The 18,264-nt window shown below is 38.5% G+C and overlaps 1 long non-coding RNA gene across 1 annotated transcript; it reads left to right on the forward strand.

The window, feature by feature from the left end:
* The first annotated feature begins 13,885 nt into the window (after positions 1-13,885).
* LOC124394522 lies at positions 13,886-17,004 on the forward strand. The gene is made up of 3 exons (XR_006927512.1): positions 13,886-15,809; positions 16,078-16,178; positions 16,277-17,004. It is a non-coding gene; the product is annotated as an uncharacterized LOC124394522 (long non-coding RNA).
* Positions 17,005-18,264: the final 1,260 nt, after the last annotated feature.

Genomic DNA, 18,264 nt, shown 5'->3' on the forward strand with positions numbered 1-18,264 from the left:
ATTGGGTCACCTGGTCATAAGTATTGTGATTGTTGAGCATTGCATTTCACATTTAGTCCCAATTTGCTCTTATATCCCCCCCTTTTTTGGGAAGCTGTTCCACTAGATTTTGAAGTGTGCTTATGGTGTTCAGTAGGAATGATATGAGATCTATAGCAGGCTACTCAAGATCTTCCTCTCCAAAGCATGTAAAGCAGATCTTCAAGGAGCTCACTTTGTACACAGGAGCGTTGCCATGCTGGAACAGGTTTGAGTTTCCAATGTCCCATAGAATTGAGTGCCTCCAGCTTTGTGGTAACAGTTTGGAAAAGATCCACATATAGCAGGAAAGATCAGGTGACCCAATACTTTTGGCAATATAGTGTGTATATATGTATAACAATTTAAATAACACATCGAAAAAAATATTCTTAGACACTATATGAACCCTGACTTTCCCAGCCATATGTGGTTCGTCCCCAATCTGCACACAGTTGTATAGGAGGTCTTTAGATGAAGCATTCAATTTTCCTTTAATTTAACCAACTAGGAGACCCAAATCTGTTTTAGCATGGTAATGCCCCATGCACAATACAAGCCCTATGTGGATATGATTAATATAGGTTGGAGTGGAAGATCTTTAGAGGCCTGCTCTGAAGCTCTGACCTTAACCGTCCTGAACACCTTTGGGATGACTTGGAATTCTGCCTGCACCCCAGGCCTCCTCACCATACATCAGCACTTTACATTTACATTTGGGGCATTTAGCAGACGCCCTTGTCTAGAGTGACAAAATTGTTTTTTTTTTTTGAGTCTTTAGCAATAAATAAATCTACACTGGTACTCTAGATTTTCAAATTCAAGATAAATCAGTCTACAACTCTGTTTTCAGTACTTGACTTTACTAATACACTTGTGGAAAGACCACAAATATTCATAGGCACACTCCAAAATCTAGTGAAGCATCTTCCCAGAAGAGTAGAGGTTATTATAACATGTTAACATTAAAAAATGCATACCTACAATATATGGACACAAGTTTGTAGCCCCCATTGTATGAGTTTGGAAAACGAGTTAATGTTTAAAATGTATGTACACAAATATATATATATAATACATTTTCTATTATAACTGTACATTCAAACGAGTCTGTCCCCTTGGGATCAACTGCAACTCCTGTATCAATTAGAACCACAACAAACTGATTCAACATGTGTATATATATATATAACAATAACATACTCCTTGCACTTTTGCCTATTAAACATCGTTATCTGTCATTTATTTATGGATTAGGCCTGCCTTTGATCATGACCTGCCTTTGCCCTGTCTGCCTGTTCATAGATCACTGTCTCTGACATTTTGAATTGTTTTAAAAGAAACATCTTGCAATTATATCCACCTTCTTGCTCAGATGTGCAGCACAGAACAGAATCGAAACTCCCCCAAAGCAAGCATTTGTCCCCGCTTGGGTTCTGCCATAGGACTCCAGCATACACTGTCCTCTGCCCTCATACTTCATCTACAAAACCATTACTTTTAAACATAAAAAGAAAATCCTATTGCAAATATTCTTTTTACAAAGAGCCCTTGAATGGGCAATGTCTGTCTTGGAATGTCTGTGCTCAGAAACCTTTATTAATCTCCTCATCTCCTTGTTCAGTGCAGTTCCATGATTATTCTTCACATGGAAACCAGGATTGGAAGAGATTTAACACACGGTACCAATTTAGCCAGTGAATATGCATTGTGTCCAAATCGTTACAGTGTTTTGCTGATGGAATGAGGCAGCTTTGCAGTGTATACCCCGATCTTTAAGGGCCACTGAGAGGATATACAAGTATGAACCAGCTCATAATGGATGAGCTCAGCAACCAAGTCAAGAGAAGTGTGTAGAAACATCTTTAGACATAAAGGTGTTTACCAAAATAAAAGGATGAAGCCTTGCTGTTTCCAGGAGTACAGATACATGAACAGAGAATTGGCAAACCATTTCAATGAAAAATGCCTTTGAAATCAGTCCTGTGAGCCTAATGGACTGTGTTAAAGCCTTGTTTTATTTTCCTTTTCCAAACAACAAATTCTCGTACCCATGAAAATCCACTGCCATTTCATGGCCATTTACTTTCTTTTTCAACCGTATTCATGGCTGCAGACACTCGCCCATCTTGTTTCATGCTCTAGATGGGTGATCCTTTGGAGAGGGGTCCTTCACTTGATTCACAGATACCCTTTATGTGGTCGTAGGGGCCACACATATCACAAAAAGACCCCATTCATTCCCATCAGTAGTCCATCATCAGTAGTTCCTGGCCTGCCCTGGTTACACCACCACCACTCAATTATAGCCTGGCTGTTCACCCTTTTGTGGTCCTCAACATCTACTGCCTGCACATTGGAGTGGTTTGAATCACAGCTAGGCAGGTGGGCATTGTTCTGTTGGTTTATTTTGACCATTTATATGTCAGGGAAGGAAGGTGGGCATCTGCAGTACAAAGAGAACCTTGCAAACAAAAGATTGACCATGTTCTTCCTGAATCTTGCATTCTAGCAATTTTTTTTGTCAGGCACAGCAAAGCAGTCTTTCACTAAAATATCAGTTTTTCACTTCTACTGTTATGAAATCATCTAATGAAATGGGCACACAGAAGCTCTAGATATACAGTCCAAGTGTCTAATGCACTGTTTCGCAATCCGGCTACTGGAAGACCACTGCTCAACACATTTTACACTTTCCATTCCATATCAGGTGACATGAAGGAGATCTACATCTGCCCCATGCAGACTCTCCACTGGCTTTGTGCGCTGTCCTATTCGGTTCTCCTGCTGTCATGATGTCAAATATTCACATGGGTTCACATCAATGCTGTTCTGATGACAACCTCTCATCCTCTCCAAAACTTTTCCAGACCCTCATGTTTCTGTGTGGATCCCAGCATGTCAGACAGACATGCATCACGGATTTACCATAGATCTCAGCAACTGAAATGTAATACCAGCAAAATTGAACTGATGTACATCGCTGATGCAGCCCCATATCCAGATTTTTTGATCTCTCTGGAAAGGTCTCGGTCTCTTATTTTCACCTCTGACAACCAAGTGGCTTGACTTGGCTCACATCACTCATGCTTAACTCTCCTCTAGACTATTGAAAGATTCGGACCATACACTCAGGTGCCTGTTAAATCCCTTGTCTTTCTGAGACTTGAGTTCTGCAACTTTAGGCAACATCTGACCTCTGCAACTAATCCAAAATGCAGCTGAACTTGCTTTCAACCGCCCCAATTATTCCCACACTACCTCATTGCCGGCTTCCTGTAGCTGCCCACATTAGATTTAAAACACTGATGCTCACCTACAAAGCCAAAAATCGACTAACACTCACCAACTATAAAGCATTTATCATGCACGGCTCTGCACCACAATCCCTGAGCCCTCTGCATTGCTGGAGCAGACCCACCATTTCAGGGTGTAACAAGAACATAAATTAAACCAGGATTCTTGTTCTAGCACTTAGGGGGGGATTTAGAATGAAACTTGTCTAAATCATTGGCTGTCTTCAATGACCATAGACCTGCATTATCACCAAGAACTTAACTATGGTTTTTCATACTTCACTTTCCCAACATGTTTTTTTTTTCTTTTCGAAGTGCCTGACCTAGTGACCTAGCATGATTTTGATGGAGATTTCAAAGCTCTAAAGTAAGTTCATCTAGATAAGGGCATCACCTAAATTAAAAAAAAAATTGCAATAGTATATCACCTAAACAACCCTTTCAAATTGTACAGCCAATGCTTGTTTTAGGCTTAATGGATTTCCTTAAGATACAGACACAGATTGTGAAAAACAATTCACCCTTAGATCTTAGCGGAAAAAACCTGGGCATGACCTTAAAATCAGGATCTAATCAATTAAATATGCAGGATAACAGAAGCAACAAGAGGGACTTCTTAGGAACCATTCTACTACGATCACCAATCACAACCTGCTTTCTTCTGAATCTTTGTATTGTTTAGCTATTGTTTTTTTTTTTTTTTTACTACTCTGATTTGTGTCTTGGCTGCATTGCCGTGTTCGGCTATTGATCATTGGCATGTCTAGGTTTTGTTCTGGTCGATTTGGATTGTTTAAACAAACAGCATGTGGTTGTATCCAACCGCATCCATTTAATCATGACAATTATAAATTCTACTGTAATTTGAAAATTCTTGGCAATATTGAGCCTTAAAGCTTTGACCGGTTAGTGTACAATGCCACATATATTTACTGACATAATTAACTAATTTACAACTAAACAAATGTTCAGAACAATTGAAATATGAATATTTTCTTACATAATATAATAATTCAATAAATGATGCCCCTGCATGTTAAATGTAGGATTTTGCATTTGTTTTTAGTATGCGTAGTATGTCATTTAAAACATTTACACAGCCACTTTTCTGAAAGCATAATGGATCTGCATTAAATATGGCCCTAGTGTGCGGCACTAAGCTAGACATTTCTCTTCAACAGTTTGCAACACTCTACTGTGATTTTATTCCACTGGGCCATCCGTTAATGTCATGGCTGAATTAGGGTCACTGTAATCATGAGTTTTGCCCATTCTGAGTATCAGATAAGGTAAAATATGTGAGCAGTGCAGGTCGAAGCAGGTACGGTCAGTTCGATTTTATAGCACCACAGCTTTACTGGGTCAAACTCCAATTAGAAAATGCTAATGCGTATTAGAATATGTGGATATTTTTATGGCAAAGACTCTGTAAAACTCTATGTAATAATACATATATTTTATGCAACTGTGCTGTCCTTCTCTCGTCCCACTTTCACAATTTAAAAGTGGGCAGTTTTTAATTGTTTTCAATAAGAACACAAAACATTTTGTAAAAGAGAAGGACATTGAAGTTACAGAAAGCTTGAAGGAGTACATCAGTCTTTTTCATTCGGTACCTCAAGGACACACACACACACACACACACACGAAAAAAAGAGTGGCTATTTCTCTATATATTTAACTGTTAAGGTTGATCAATTCTACACTCACCTGTGAATGTGCACTTGGCGTAAACTTTGCTGATTTACCAGTAGAGGGAGCATCTCTCCATAAACATTCACAGACCTAAATCTATCGTCCAAACGCATTTCACTCTGTAGATAAAAGAAGTAAAGTGCAATAAACCCAGAGTGTCAGGAAGAACAAAAAAAGACAATATTTTGTATGTATGTATTTTCTTTAATGTTCGAAAAAGACGGCCATTACTCTTTTTTAGTTCTTTCTTTAATAATTTAAAAACCTCAATTTGAGCAGCTAAATCGAAGATGCACTTATAAGTAGTAAAGGATGTAAACGATTTTCATACAGTAAACATAGATTGTATGTGAATATTATACACAAGTGATTAGAACCGCATGTTCTCAGTGTGTAAATCTGGTTAATAATCCACCTCAGCTAATGTGCCCTCAGGCTCTTTACTCAAAACCATGCTGATCCTGGCTGAAACCTGTCTGCATGCCTTTACTGAGCAGCACAGTATAGCAGAAGGCACTCATTCAAGAAATTGCATCTTTGTGGACTTTGTCTTCGGACAAAACATGACATTCAGTAGAAGCAAGTATAATGTAATGTTAACGACACCAGAAATGTCAGTTTGCCAGACAACTTCAGTTAGATCTTTCACTCGATTTTGGAGTGTGCTTGTGGAGACTTGTGCTCATTTAAAACACAAGGGTGTTAATAAAGTCAGGTACTGTTGTAGGTCGAGAAGGGTTTGGATGCAGTCAGCGTTCCAATTGATCCAAAGGATGTTCAATAGGGTTGAGGTTCAAACTCTATGGCAGGCCACTCAAGACCTTCTACTCCAGCCCATGAAACCCATTTACATTTAATCCAACTGCATCAAAATGGTTTGTCATCATTGTGTGCTTTCAGCTTTGAGATAAAAATTTAGGTAAAAATAAATAAATAAATAAACAAACTACATCCCACTAGGCAAGTCAGGTGTCCACGTTTTTCTATATAGTGCATGTAGTAGGGTTTTGACTTTCATGCAACAATGCCATCATTCATGGTTTGTGGCATTTGTGTTACCAGCATAGTTTGCTTATGGACTAATCAAAAGCAAACAAATCTGTATGTTAGCTACTGGAATTGATGCAAGTCTACAGGCTACATTAAAGTTAAATATGACCGGTTAACTTTATTACAATATTTCAACATACCGCTTTTTTTTATTAGATGCGTAATGCCTTTTTTGCGTTTCCACTGGGCCATGCGTTTTTATATTTTACTGAGAGAGGGAAAGGCATTTCAAACACCAATGCGTAACTATAATATTAACTACATTGTCTGAGAATCTGTGATGAACTCGCACAGATCCGAATATTAATATTTTGGAAGGAATCAGAATCCTGATTCTGTGCTATAAAAATAAAAAACTATTAATAAAATAAAAAAGATAAAGATAAAAAATAATAAATATAAAATACTAATAATATAATGAAAATAAAATAATGAAAATAATAAATAAAGATAAAGACATTAACTATGCAGTTTGTGCAGGGTATGTAAAGTGAAGCAATGCGGTGATTTTATTTTTTCAAATTAGTCCAGGACGCAGGTTTGCAATATAGTAGTCCTTGACATGAATAGTGTGGGGTTTACTTCATATGTGTTACATTAACACAATCAAGAAGGACTACTACTTGATGTTAAATGTAAATAACTAGATGCTAAGGTGAAATGAGTCTATGCTAAACAAAGTCTTTTAGACTAATATACATGACCAGTCATAACATTATTTTGTGCCTAATATTGTGTTGGTCCCCTTTTGCTGCCACAACAGTCCTGACTTATTGAGCATTAACAGCATTAACTTCTTTAGCAATCTGAGTTACAGGAGCTCGTCTGTTGAATCGGACCAAATGGGCCAGACTTGTTTCTTCTTTGGACCATTTTTGATTCTGTCCACTGCAGACCAGGAATATCCCACAAGAGCTGCAGCTTTGGAGATACTCTAAACCCGTCATCTAGCCATCACAATTTGTCAAACGCTTGCCTATTTTCCCTGCTTCTAACACATCAACTTTGAGGACAAATTGTTCACTTGCTGCCTAATACTGTATATCACACCCACTAACAGGTGCCATGATGAAGAGATAATGTTATTCACTTCACCTGACATTAGTCCAAATGTTATGCCTGATCGGGGGCGTATATCATCCAAGTTGAGAGTAGAGGAGGGCTTCATGATTTGATGGTCTAAATAAAAAAAAAAGTTTTTCCTGAATATGTATTTGAGAATAAAAATGGTAAAAGCCTTAAATTGTAATAAAACTCAAGTATATTAAGTAAATGCCCCCTCAAAATAATACTTGAGCATAATTTCTTGCTATACTTAATACTTACCTATGTATTTACCACTTCTGGTATTATGATGAGCATATTATCTCACAGTTTTTCTATCACTTTTCCTGATTTCTACTTTCTGCTATCACTTGGGGGATAAAAATAACTGCACTGTCTGTCTTTACAGCCACTGTTTGAACAGTACATATATAGGACATCAGGCAGAATGTCACATCTCAACAAAAGAATGCACATGAGAAATCTCATTCCATTCATTTAGCTGCAATGTCACAGCCAATCCTCACCCACCCACACAAAACATACACACTGAGGAAAGTGTGGCACGGAGATGGGTGTGTGGTCGTATAATCAGCCAGCAGAAAAGCAGGGTCAGCCCACATTACTCAGCCACATAAAGTACTTCCTGACCCTCCAAACACTGCAAGGCCAGGGGTCAACTAGCTAGTGACCGCATGAGGTCAAGGGCAAGTTTGCCAGCCCAAGAGGGAGCCTTTAAACCAAGAGTGGCAGTGTACTCGAAGAAAACATGGGTTTAACTGTAACGTTTCAAGCATTTGATTCTGATTATGTAGATGACGTTTTTTTGCAGGTGGTGACAGTTTGTATACATTCCTAAATCAGGGCTGCTGATTTACTTTGAAGTGAAAATTCAATGTTTTTTAGTCTGCTAACAGTAAACCCAAATAGCCAATGTTAATGAAGAGGTTTTAACAGCCGAGTGGATAAAAACGCAGGAACCTTGAATCGGCTTGAAGTCTATTTGATTTGGAAAAAATCGATATAATGTTTTGCCAATCTTCACATGTTTAGTTTCTGCGAGTCTGTGCCTGCTAATGTCTCATTGGTTAGATATTTTGGGGTACTTTTCACCATGGATGTAAAGATCGATTCATTGGGTGTCCATAGCCCTCCTGGCAAATGTAACAAGTCTGGCCATTCTCCTTTGACCTCTCTCATCAGCAAGGCATTTTCACCAACAGAACTGGGTGTTTTCCCCCCCACACCATCTGTATAAACTTTACACACTGTTGTGCATAAACATCTCAGGAGATTTCTGAGGACACTTCCTGAAAATAGGCTTTTTGGCACCAGCAACTATGCCAAAGTATATATAATCAAAGTCATTGAGATGATACTTTTTCCTCATTAACGGAAGCTCTTGACATGCACTACATGATTTTATACATTCACGCATGGCTGATTTGATCATTGCGTTAATGTACAGGTGTACAGTTGTTGCAGGTAAAGTGGACGTTAAGTGTACATCCTGTCCAAATATAAACATCTTGTTTAAATGGATTGTGCAGATATATCAATTAAACTACCTTTTTTTTCCATTACAACCATTTTACAGGCAATCACATATCACATGTATAAACAAACTGACATCTGTATTTCTTTGCTTTCCTGTATTTCCTGAAATGTGTTCTCTGAATTCCATGAAATTCTGCTATCTGGAAAGAAAGCACTTTCCTAAAGCCAAGCTCGTTTTTATTGGCCAAACATGCATGTCCTTGTAGCCAGTGGAAGAGAATGGTGCTGTTGCTCTCCTAGCAACAGGACCCTTTAGCATTGCAATACGGAGAGCTGATACCCCAAATATTATGTCATGAAGAAAAGGAAATTAACGGTTCCCCAGAAGGGAGATGGCACATTAGCCTCCGATCCATCTCTTGCACTCATCTTTTTCTCTCCCGATAACTCTCATTGATTTTTCAGACTGCATGCCAGGGTCCACTCCCCAGCCTAGAAAACATTACAGTCAATATGGATGGCTGATCATGTTTCAAACATTACAAAAATCTTTAGAATCTTTGACAATATATTTGTTCTCAGTTGCATGACCTGCAATAAAAACTATATAACTAAGAAAAAAAAGACTTTTTCATTGAAATGGATTGTTTTCAGGCCCCTCAAACATATGGCATGCTTTGCCAGCAAGCACAAAGCCTTTCTGTCTCTCGTTACACATGGCCCTGCTCAGGTTGCTATGTTTAGCTTTAGAGAGGTGTCACTGTGTCTCCGTCAGCACCAGCCAAATGGCCACACACAAACACAAACACTATGTGCAGTTGAGCTGGCTTACCAACCCCTTCACCCAATGCTTGGAGCAAGCACAAGACCGATGCTGAGAAGCAGTGGAGCTATCCCAACCCTCTAGGGATGGTCCTTACCACAGGCTTTACCAAGCTTTCAAGTCCTCCTGTAAAATCTAACTTCGTTACTGAGACCTGAAAGCAACAGATGGATACTGGCGCATAGACTGTTTTGCTGGGGTTTGAATTTAAAAGCAGGTATAATCAGATTCCATGCCTGCGGAAGAGCAAAGATTCGAATATCGCGAACTCGAGACAAGTCAACATGTCCAGCTGTCACTAAACGGCTTCCTCGCCAGGAGCGCACAGTGTACATACATGTTCACAAATAGGATTTAGGGTGATTTTAAGATGAAAGAGCCCAACAATTGTGTCTGGTTTTTGGTTCAATGTGCTGAGCAAGGCAAACATTGTACCACTGCGGTATTATGTGTGAGAAAGACAAACTGGCTTTTCACAATCTCAGGCCTCAAACAGCTAAACAAAGGAAGAGGATTGTAAGCTTATTCGTTCCCCTCATTTTAAAGGGGGACATATCCTCGACAAACCAGCCAGACAAATGCAGTTCCTTCTGCGGTTAAAGAAACCTGTCAAAGCTTATTTAGCTGCCACTTTCTTCATGTGAATTTAGTTGGAATATATATCATTTTTATTAATTGTAAATATTTACAGAGTAGTGTTGGCAGACATAAGTGTAGTTTGCACCTATTTAACACACTGGGATTAGATGTAGTACCGAGCCAAAATACCCCACATACTTCTAAGCTCCCATTTTTTAAAAATACTTCAGCAGACTTACATTAGATTTTTGCATGGTCAAATGTTCCCCATTGATAAAATATATATAACACCTGTATTTTATAACTTTTTCATATAGAGTTCCAGAATTGAAAAAGTTAATATATAAACAAATTGCAACACATGCAATGAATTTTATATTTAGCTTCAAATACAATATGTGGACACTATGGACGTCTAAAGGAAGAGTCCATTCCTTAACCACTTTGTACCATTTTTGCCATGGCATGGCTTTGGTTGTTATAGAAATTAGTGTTTTAGAAATTCTCAGTGTTTTACAACAGTTTCTAGAGTTTGAGATGAAAATGGGATGAAAAACAACACAAAAAATACAGGTCTGTAGTTCTGCATGTGAAAAGTTTATTTGAAAGCTCCAGTTACTTATAAAATCACTCTTTACACCCGTCATGAACAGAAATGTGTCTCATAACACACGTTGTTCAAGGAGTGGGGGCTACAGGGGAAGAAGACTATAAGAGGTTTCACTAATGTCAGTCAAGAACAGCTAAAGTTTTCTATACTAAAGTTTCCTATAGTGGAAATTCTTGCATTTCATAGTTCATAGTTAGAATACTTTCAGTGGTCAGTTTAGCTAAATATCCCACTCATTGGATGTAACACCTGAGACTGTGGTGTGTAAAAACTAGCAGTTTCTGAATGAATTAAACAGCTGCCTGAAACCAACAACAAAGTGAAATAGCGCATTTTCCATATTCTGGCTGTTTTTAACTAATGCTAATGCACTGCTCCCATCTGATTGGATCAAACTGCACCCTGATAAAACTGTATAAAAGTAAAGGTTATAAAAAAATCATATTGTTACTTATCATATGGTTACCTATGTAAATGGTTTGAGTTGATGGAATAATTATTTATCTACATTTTTAACAGAACCTTGTATTTATAACCTATAATAGCGTTATAACCTAGTAGCGTCTTTTACAATTGTTGGCTATATATTTATACGATTTATAAATGTAGCAGCTTGTGTTACAATTGTTCATAAATAACAAATCTATTTTCAGTCAAATAGATAATAATAAAAATAATAATAAAAATGCATTAAAATGCTAGTGCATTTTGGATGTTAAACCAGCCATTGTTTGTTCGGGATACCTGCTGCCCCTGTGACTGTAATTCCACTGAGCCTTAATGCTGTCTGTCAATGCAGAGTCGTGGTGGCGCCTGGCTCAGATCTGCTGTTGCTGCCAGGGACAGTGCAGATATTGTCGTTTCCTTTCTGAATGAATCTACCCCCCCTCCCGCTCCCCCCAGCACCCCCCCACTGCAGCACATAGCGCCCTGTTCACAAAAAAAGCCACATTTGTTTTGACCCTTGCGGCACGGACCGCCATTGTTCCACAGCTACTGTTAATATCCATCACAAATCTGCTTATTTTCAAATTCCATCAGAACTGCCACACAAAGGGATGGCTATTGCACAGGGCATAGACTCACAGAGCACAGAGCAGGAACGGCGAATGGAGGAGGTGAAAACACACTCCATCTCGCCGCGGTGCAACTCCGCGTGCATGACAATGGCAGCAGTGTACAGCGGCGGCGTGATTGATAAGGATCGTGTTGTGCAGAGGGGGCTGGGCTTGTCTCTCCACCGCAGACGGGATGAGGGTTAAATGCGGACTTCACCTAACCAGATTTCAGCTCTGGATCTCACCATCTGCAGAAGGTCATAGTTCTGATACCAAAGAGCTGCACTAATATAAAGCCACCCATGATGACAGGATTTGTCTGAGCTTGTGGCCTTAACAGTTTCTAATAGAATAGCTGCATCTGGAAAGATGGCTTCTCCATGAAGCTCAGTTGCGTCCAGCTGAAAAGGTTGGGTGATTATTCTGCATCTTGGATCTAAAATGACTCACAAAAATAAATGCCATAACTGGCATAAAATGAGCACTCCATTGAAAATTAACATGTAGGGTCTTTTTCATGGCTGCCGTTCAATTCAAATAGGTTTCAATTCTGATGGTGTTTTTGTCTGTTTGCAATTGTCTAAAAGTAACTTCACCGAAATTCAGATGTAGATTTGGATTGAACGAACCCGATCTGACAAACTGCCAGGGATGACACAAGGAAGAAACAGATGGAAAAAAGGAAGTGGAACTTCCTCGAAAGGAGCGAATTGTGAGTAACAATGAATAGTGGAATTATAAAATTACCCTCCTATAGCAAAATTCAGCTTATATATACCAGGTACAATTTTATCCCAAATAAAACGTCATTTTGATTCTTCAGTCTTATGGTCTTCTAGTCAGAGTCCCTCCATGAATGAACATAGAGTGGGGCCAGCTAAAAGCATGCACAACTGATTTTGCCATTACAATAATAAAAAATGTGGAATTATACAATGCTGAAAAAGGACACTGGTGGAAAAACTCTCCCTCTGGGACTAGAACAGGCAACATGGCAACAGGTTTTTAACATTTTCACCAGGTTCCAGTTTTTTTCCACGCTCGTTTGTTGCCATGAAACAACAACGTGGGTGCACGGCTTCAAAACCTTCTCCCGCAATATGCATTCTGTCAAAAGAAACAATATTTCAAAAAAATGTTGTACAAGTTAAATAAAATGCTCTACATATCTATACTACTCAGTGTTTTAGATTTTAATCTAAAGGTCATTCTGGAAATAATGGCATGCATTCATAGACTGTAAGGTGTCACCAGTCCGTGGAATGATAATCAGTGTTCTAGTTTTTAAAGAACACTTTGCAGTAGTCTGTGCAGGACATTCAATTAGTCTAGGTGGAAAAGCACTATATATACTGAAGTGTAAACAGAGAAACTCCTGGCCCTGTTCAGGCGGATTGTGCCCTTTCTCGCTAACCTCAAGATTGGCTCGGTCTCTGGCGGTGCACCTGATAAAGGCCCACCTCCTGTAGCAGGCTTTTTCTGTAGACAGACTCTTACAAAGCTTCTGTTTCCTTTTATCTTTCTTCCCTTGCTTGTTTAATGGATTGGCTTGCAAAGTGAAAAAAAAAACCCACTTGAATCCCCTCCCTGTTCCTTTGTCCCTACTTATCATTAGTTTGTAGAAAGCAATCTTTAGCCTGATGTTTTATAAACTGTCTGGAGAAGAGCTATTTATGAAAGTAGCTTAGGCAAAGCAAAGATACTGCATATAAATATGTTTGGATAAAAGTCCCTTTCAAGTTAGTTCCAGTTCTTATCAATACGGTTCTTTGGGAAAAGGTCAGTAAAATAGCCAGTCATTTCTATGGATTTATTTCTAGGGCATTGTTACCATTTCATTCCCAGTGCATATGACAATACATTTCCTGCTGATGCAATATAAGGATAGCTTTTTCTGCAATATTGGATTCAAACAGAAATGCAACTTAAATGGTTGTGTTGAATTTCATAATCCCAAGATAGTAGCAGCATAAAGAGGCGATTTTGGCAATGGTGTGGCATCACATGGATACACTAGGATGTGAATGGTTTTATTTGTATAGTTTGGTTGATATTTTAAAGATTGAAAACAACAGGTTTCCTTTATGTAACCTTGAAATGCTATCTTAGGAGGGTTTTTTATTGGAGGGTAATCGTAAATTTCTCTTCAGATTACTGTTAAGATGCCTTGTAGCAATTTCCTTTTGGCTACTTAAATCAAAATAAAATGTAATAATAATTTGTCCATTTCTGATTTGCTCTCATGGTCAGGTGACTGATGTGTTAAATGTTGTCCTGGAGTGCCCCCTGTCCTGTTCCCAACACATCTGATTTTTCCAGCCTTTCTGAGTTAAAGTGTGTGTGTGAATTTGGTATGTGTCAGAAATACATGGGTGCTGCAGTATACAGGAAAGAATACACCATTGATCAGCTTTATTGTTTATGACCTAAAGAAATAACAAGGTCTAATATATTAAAATGACTATAGGCAACATTAACTTTATTCAACATGTCTTTGTCTCTGGTCATTTTTTTTAATTGTTTACTCCAGATTTGTACTCTTCTTTCTTTTGCAAACACATTATGAGTCATTCACAATGGTTTATGAATAAAAAGCCTGTCCTGCATCAGATGCTGATCCGCTTATTATCTGTAGTGCTGTGGCAATGAATGACGAGACTCTTTGTAGGAAGCTCTGTTTGCTGTAAGACCATTTCCTCAATTAATACAAACTCAATGGCGTTCTTTGTAGAGCTGGAACCTCAAATAAAAAAATACAGATAGAGTATGTGCGCTACACAGACTGAGCAGAGTGTCTTCACACTTGTGCTCCAGTATGAACTCGCAGCTCAGTGGTGCTGCTCACTGCACTGCATGTAATGGGGGAAAAGGCAGCAAGGGGCCAGGTGTTGCTAGATTTGGCTTCTCAATGTCGTTGGTGATGTGAAAGGACAAAGGCAGTATTGAGGGCCCAGGCAGTGGGTTGGGAGCAGTCGGATAGTTTTACAGAAAAGCTAGTGTTTGTGCCAAGCCTGCACTCATACACAACAGACACTGTGTTCTGCTGCTCCGCTCCCAGCTTTGTCTCAATGCACCAACCCCCCCGTCACACACACTTTTTTTTTGTTTCAGCACAGGTAGCAATAGCGCTTGCATCTAGGGTGCAGATGAGAAAGTTAGATAGCTGGCTGTTGAGAACATGGTTTGGCATTCTAGACTACCTCTTAACAATCCACACAAAGACACGGAGCCAGTGAGAAACATGATAAAGCAATGCACCATCTCACTCATGGATAGACCAACCATCAACGCCCCTCCTTCCCATCCTCCCTTTCTTCCTCCCTCCCTCCCTCCAGATCTTGGGAATTCTCGCTTCAGCAGATATCATTTGTCTGTGTACACTTACCTGCTGTGAATGCATATCAGAGCTCTTGCATCTACCTAAAAAAGCCAGGCTTGCCTTTGTGAAAGGTTGTTTTTAATCGTGTTTTCCAATATTCACGTAAAATCAGTGAACAATTTTCAAATTTGGGAATGTCAATGTTTTTGCTTGATCAAAGCGCTTTTGAGAAGTGAATTCGAGAATATTTCGTCCCCGTGTCCTAGTGAGCCAGCTTGATGCGTAAATCTGTACCATCCACAGAGGAAACAAATGAAACCACACCAAGGAACACAATCACACTCAGCCCTGTACACTTCGACCCGACCTCTGTGTGAATTTGTTGTGCATATATGTGTGTGTGTGTGTGTGTGTGTGTGTGTGTGTGTGTGGTTATGTGTGGCTGGTTTTAATCTCACAGGGGTGTGATCTGCCTGCTGCATGAAAACGGAGTAAGATGACACTGATGTGATAATGAGGCCCAGCCCAGTGGCCTAGACAAACAGCTCGTCTTTGCCCAACTGACACACCATCAGGAAGCAGGCAGAGGTGCTGCAGCTCTCATGGAGCACAGCACTGCAAGCCATGCATTCTGTCGATGTCTCATTAGTGGCTCTGGGTCTCAGTGGTGCTCTCGGCCACCTCCCCCCCTCACACACTACCCTTCCAGCAGGTTTTACCTTCATCCAGTTCCCTACATGGGCTTCGTATTAAAGCGCTGCAAACAGTGTTCCCGAAATGTCAAGTCAGCAGCACAACAAGCTGGTCTTCACATATGATTGTAAGTCATGCAGTGGGAGATCGAACACAAGAAAAGGCAGCAGGTGCTTCCTGGGTACCTCATTTGCAAATGTCTTGGTAGGGGCTATGTTATAGTTGAGTCATAGAAAGAAAGGATTTGTGTGTGGTTGTGAAGGTGACACAGTGGGGGAACTGAAAGGCTTTGAAGCGCAGGGAAAATATGTAAAAGTGCATCATTCAAATATTATGTATTATCCTACTGAACAAGAACAGAAAAAGTTGAATTAACATTTTTTTTGTTTTGTTAGGTGTGAGGATTTTATTTATTAGTATGTCCATTCTTTCTGCTTCTCACCCTCATGCTGGCTTGGCTGGGATCGCTCACATCTAAGATGGCAGTAATGCCTAAGTAATGCTACCAACACACAGATTGAATTTCCACATGAATTCTGATTACTTTTATTTATTTATTTATTTTTTATATTCTATTCCACTATGTGCCTTCAGATTTCACACTGCAACATTAACGAGAGCTGACACAGGGGATTAGTAGCAGACAGCTGGAATGCCCGGCCCTTTTGTGCTGCATGAATCTCAGCCAAAACCCTTCTCACCAAGGCCAAGAGAGACCTGGGGAAAAAAAAGACTTCTCCTTGGAAATAAACACAAGACTGGCCAAAAGGAAGGAATGTGCCACCAATGGACAAAACCAGTGCAGTGATCAGACAGAATACACTGTCCAGGAAGTGCAACCTGTAGATCGCCATTTTGTTTTCCTCTTCTAATTCAGTAAATGTTACCTGTAGTAAATTGACCAAATAATGTTGAAAATGAATCTGTGTAACCTGTAAAAGGCCTTGCAGAAGGTTACCTTTACCTTGTACATACACTTACATGCATGCATACACTTTAAGGCCACTTTAAACAAGTGCACAGATGTTCCTATTATTCAATGCAACATTCAGAAGATAAAAAGTCATGTTGGCTAAAAGTATTTTAGTTAAAAAAAACTAGGCAATGTTGGTTACATTTTCTACCATCCAGTGTCGCCTGGTTAGCAGGAGTGGAAATGTATATGCTGTCAGCCTCAGATTTATGCTTTTTGAGCTGCTTTTCAGCTCACAATGGTCGTAAAGAGTGGCTGCTTGAGTTTTCCAGCTAAACTAGCCATATTTTTCTGATCTTTCTTACCAACAGCATCTTTTGTATTACTGCTCAATAAATCTTTAGTTTAACATTTTTTTTACTGTTTGTGAAAATCCAACTTTTACCAAAAACAATAGCAAATATTTTTTGATATGATCATTAATCGAATCTCTCAATTTGCATTATTTTATGCATTGTGCTGCTGCTACATGATTGGTCATATTTAATGCAGGTTACCAATTTGAAGTAGCCTGTGAGTGTGACTGATAATGTGAGTAACACTGATTATCTATCTTCATCATGGCACCTGTTATTGGGTCGGATATATTAGGCAGCAAGGGAACAAGTCGATGTGTTAGAAGCAGGTAAAATGGGCAAGCATAAGAATTTGACGAGCCAAATTGTAATGGCTAAATGACTGGTCAGAGCATTTCTAAAGCTGCAGCTATTGTGGGGTGTTCCCAGTCTGTATATTTAGACCTTTTATCAAACAATAAAACTAGTATTTAAAAAGAATAATTTTCTATTATACTTAGTACATAGGTATATGACAACTAACATAATTATTATTGCTATTATACATAGTATTATTAATAATAATAATTATAATAATAACAATAATATTCATAATAACAATGTTTATCATTATTATTATTATTATTATTATTATTATTATTATTATTATATAACAATATATTTATTTTAATCATTAAATAGTTTCGATAGTAGTACATTTTTTAAGAATAATCTAAAAGCTTTAGGCAGGTGAACATCTGAGGCAACTTGAAACGCTCCACCATAGAAAACATTTCAATCTCCTTTATATTTCTTATATTATGTGCTGAATTTTCCTGCTGACTGATTTTATACAGGTTTAAATAGCCATTGTACAAAAAAATATAAAAAAATATAACCTATATTCTTTAAGAAAATGTGATTATCACCTTGATTGTGCTTCATGATATTTTTTAATTGCTTCTGTACTATATGCATTACCTGAACTTTGCAGACGACTTACCCAATTTACACACACTAATCAAAAGCAATATTGTAAAAGTGTCACTGGCAAAATTATGAGTGAATAAAAATAACAGGCATGCTATTGATAGAACCCACAATCCCTTCAGAATTTCTTTAGCAAATCTTTGTTTAATGGTTTCTAAAATAAATGAAACCATTGTTTTAAAGGGAGCTAATAATTTTGAGGTTGACATAGATAAACAATAATTAGCCATGTTCTACAGAACATATGTTCATTCAAATTCTGAAGTAAAAAAATGTTTAACATATAAACATATAACTTGATTTACATGTAAACTCATCTATCCATCACTGCTGTCTCAACAGTT

Source organism: Silurus meridionalis, chromosome 12 (genome assembly GCF_014805685.1).
Source record: "Silurus meridionalis isolate SWU-2019-XX chromosome 12, ASM1480568v1, whole genome shotgun sequence".
NCBI lineage: Eukaryota > Metazoa > Chordata > Actinopteri > Siluriformes > Siluridae > Silurus > Silurus meridionalis.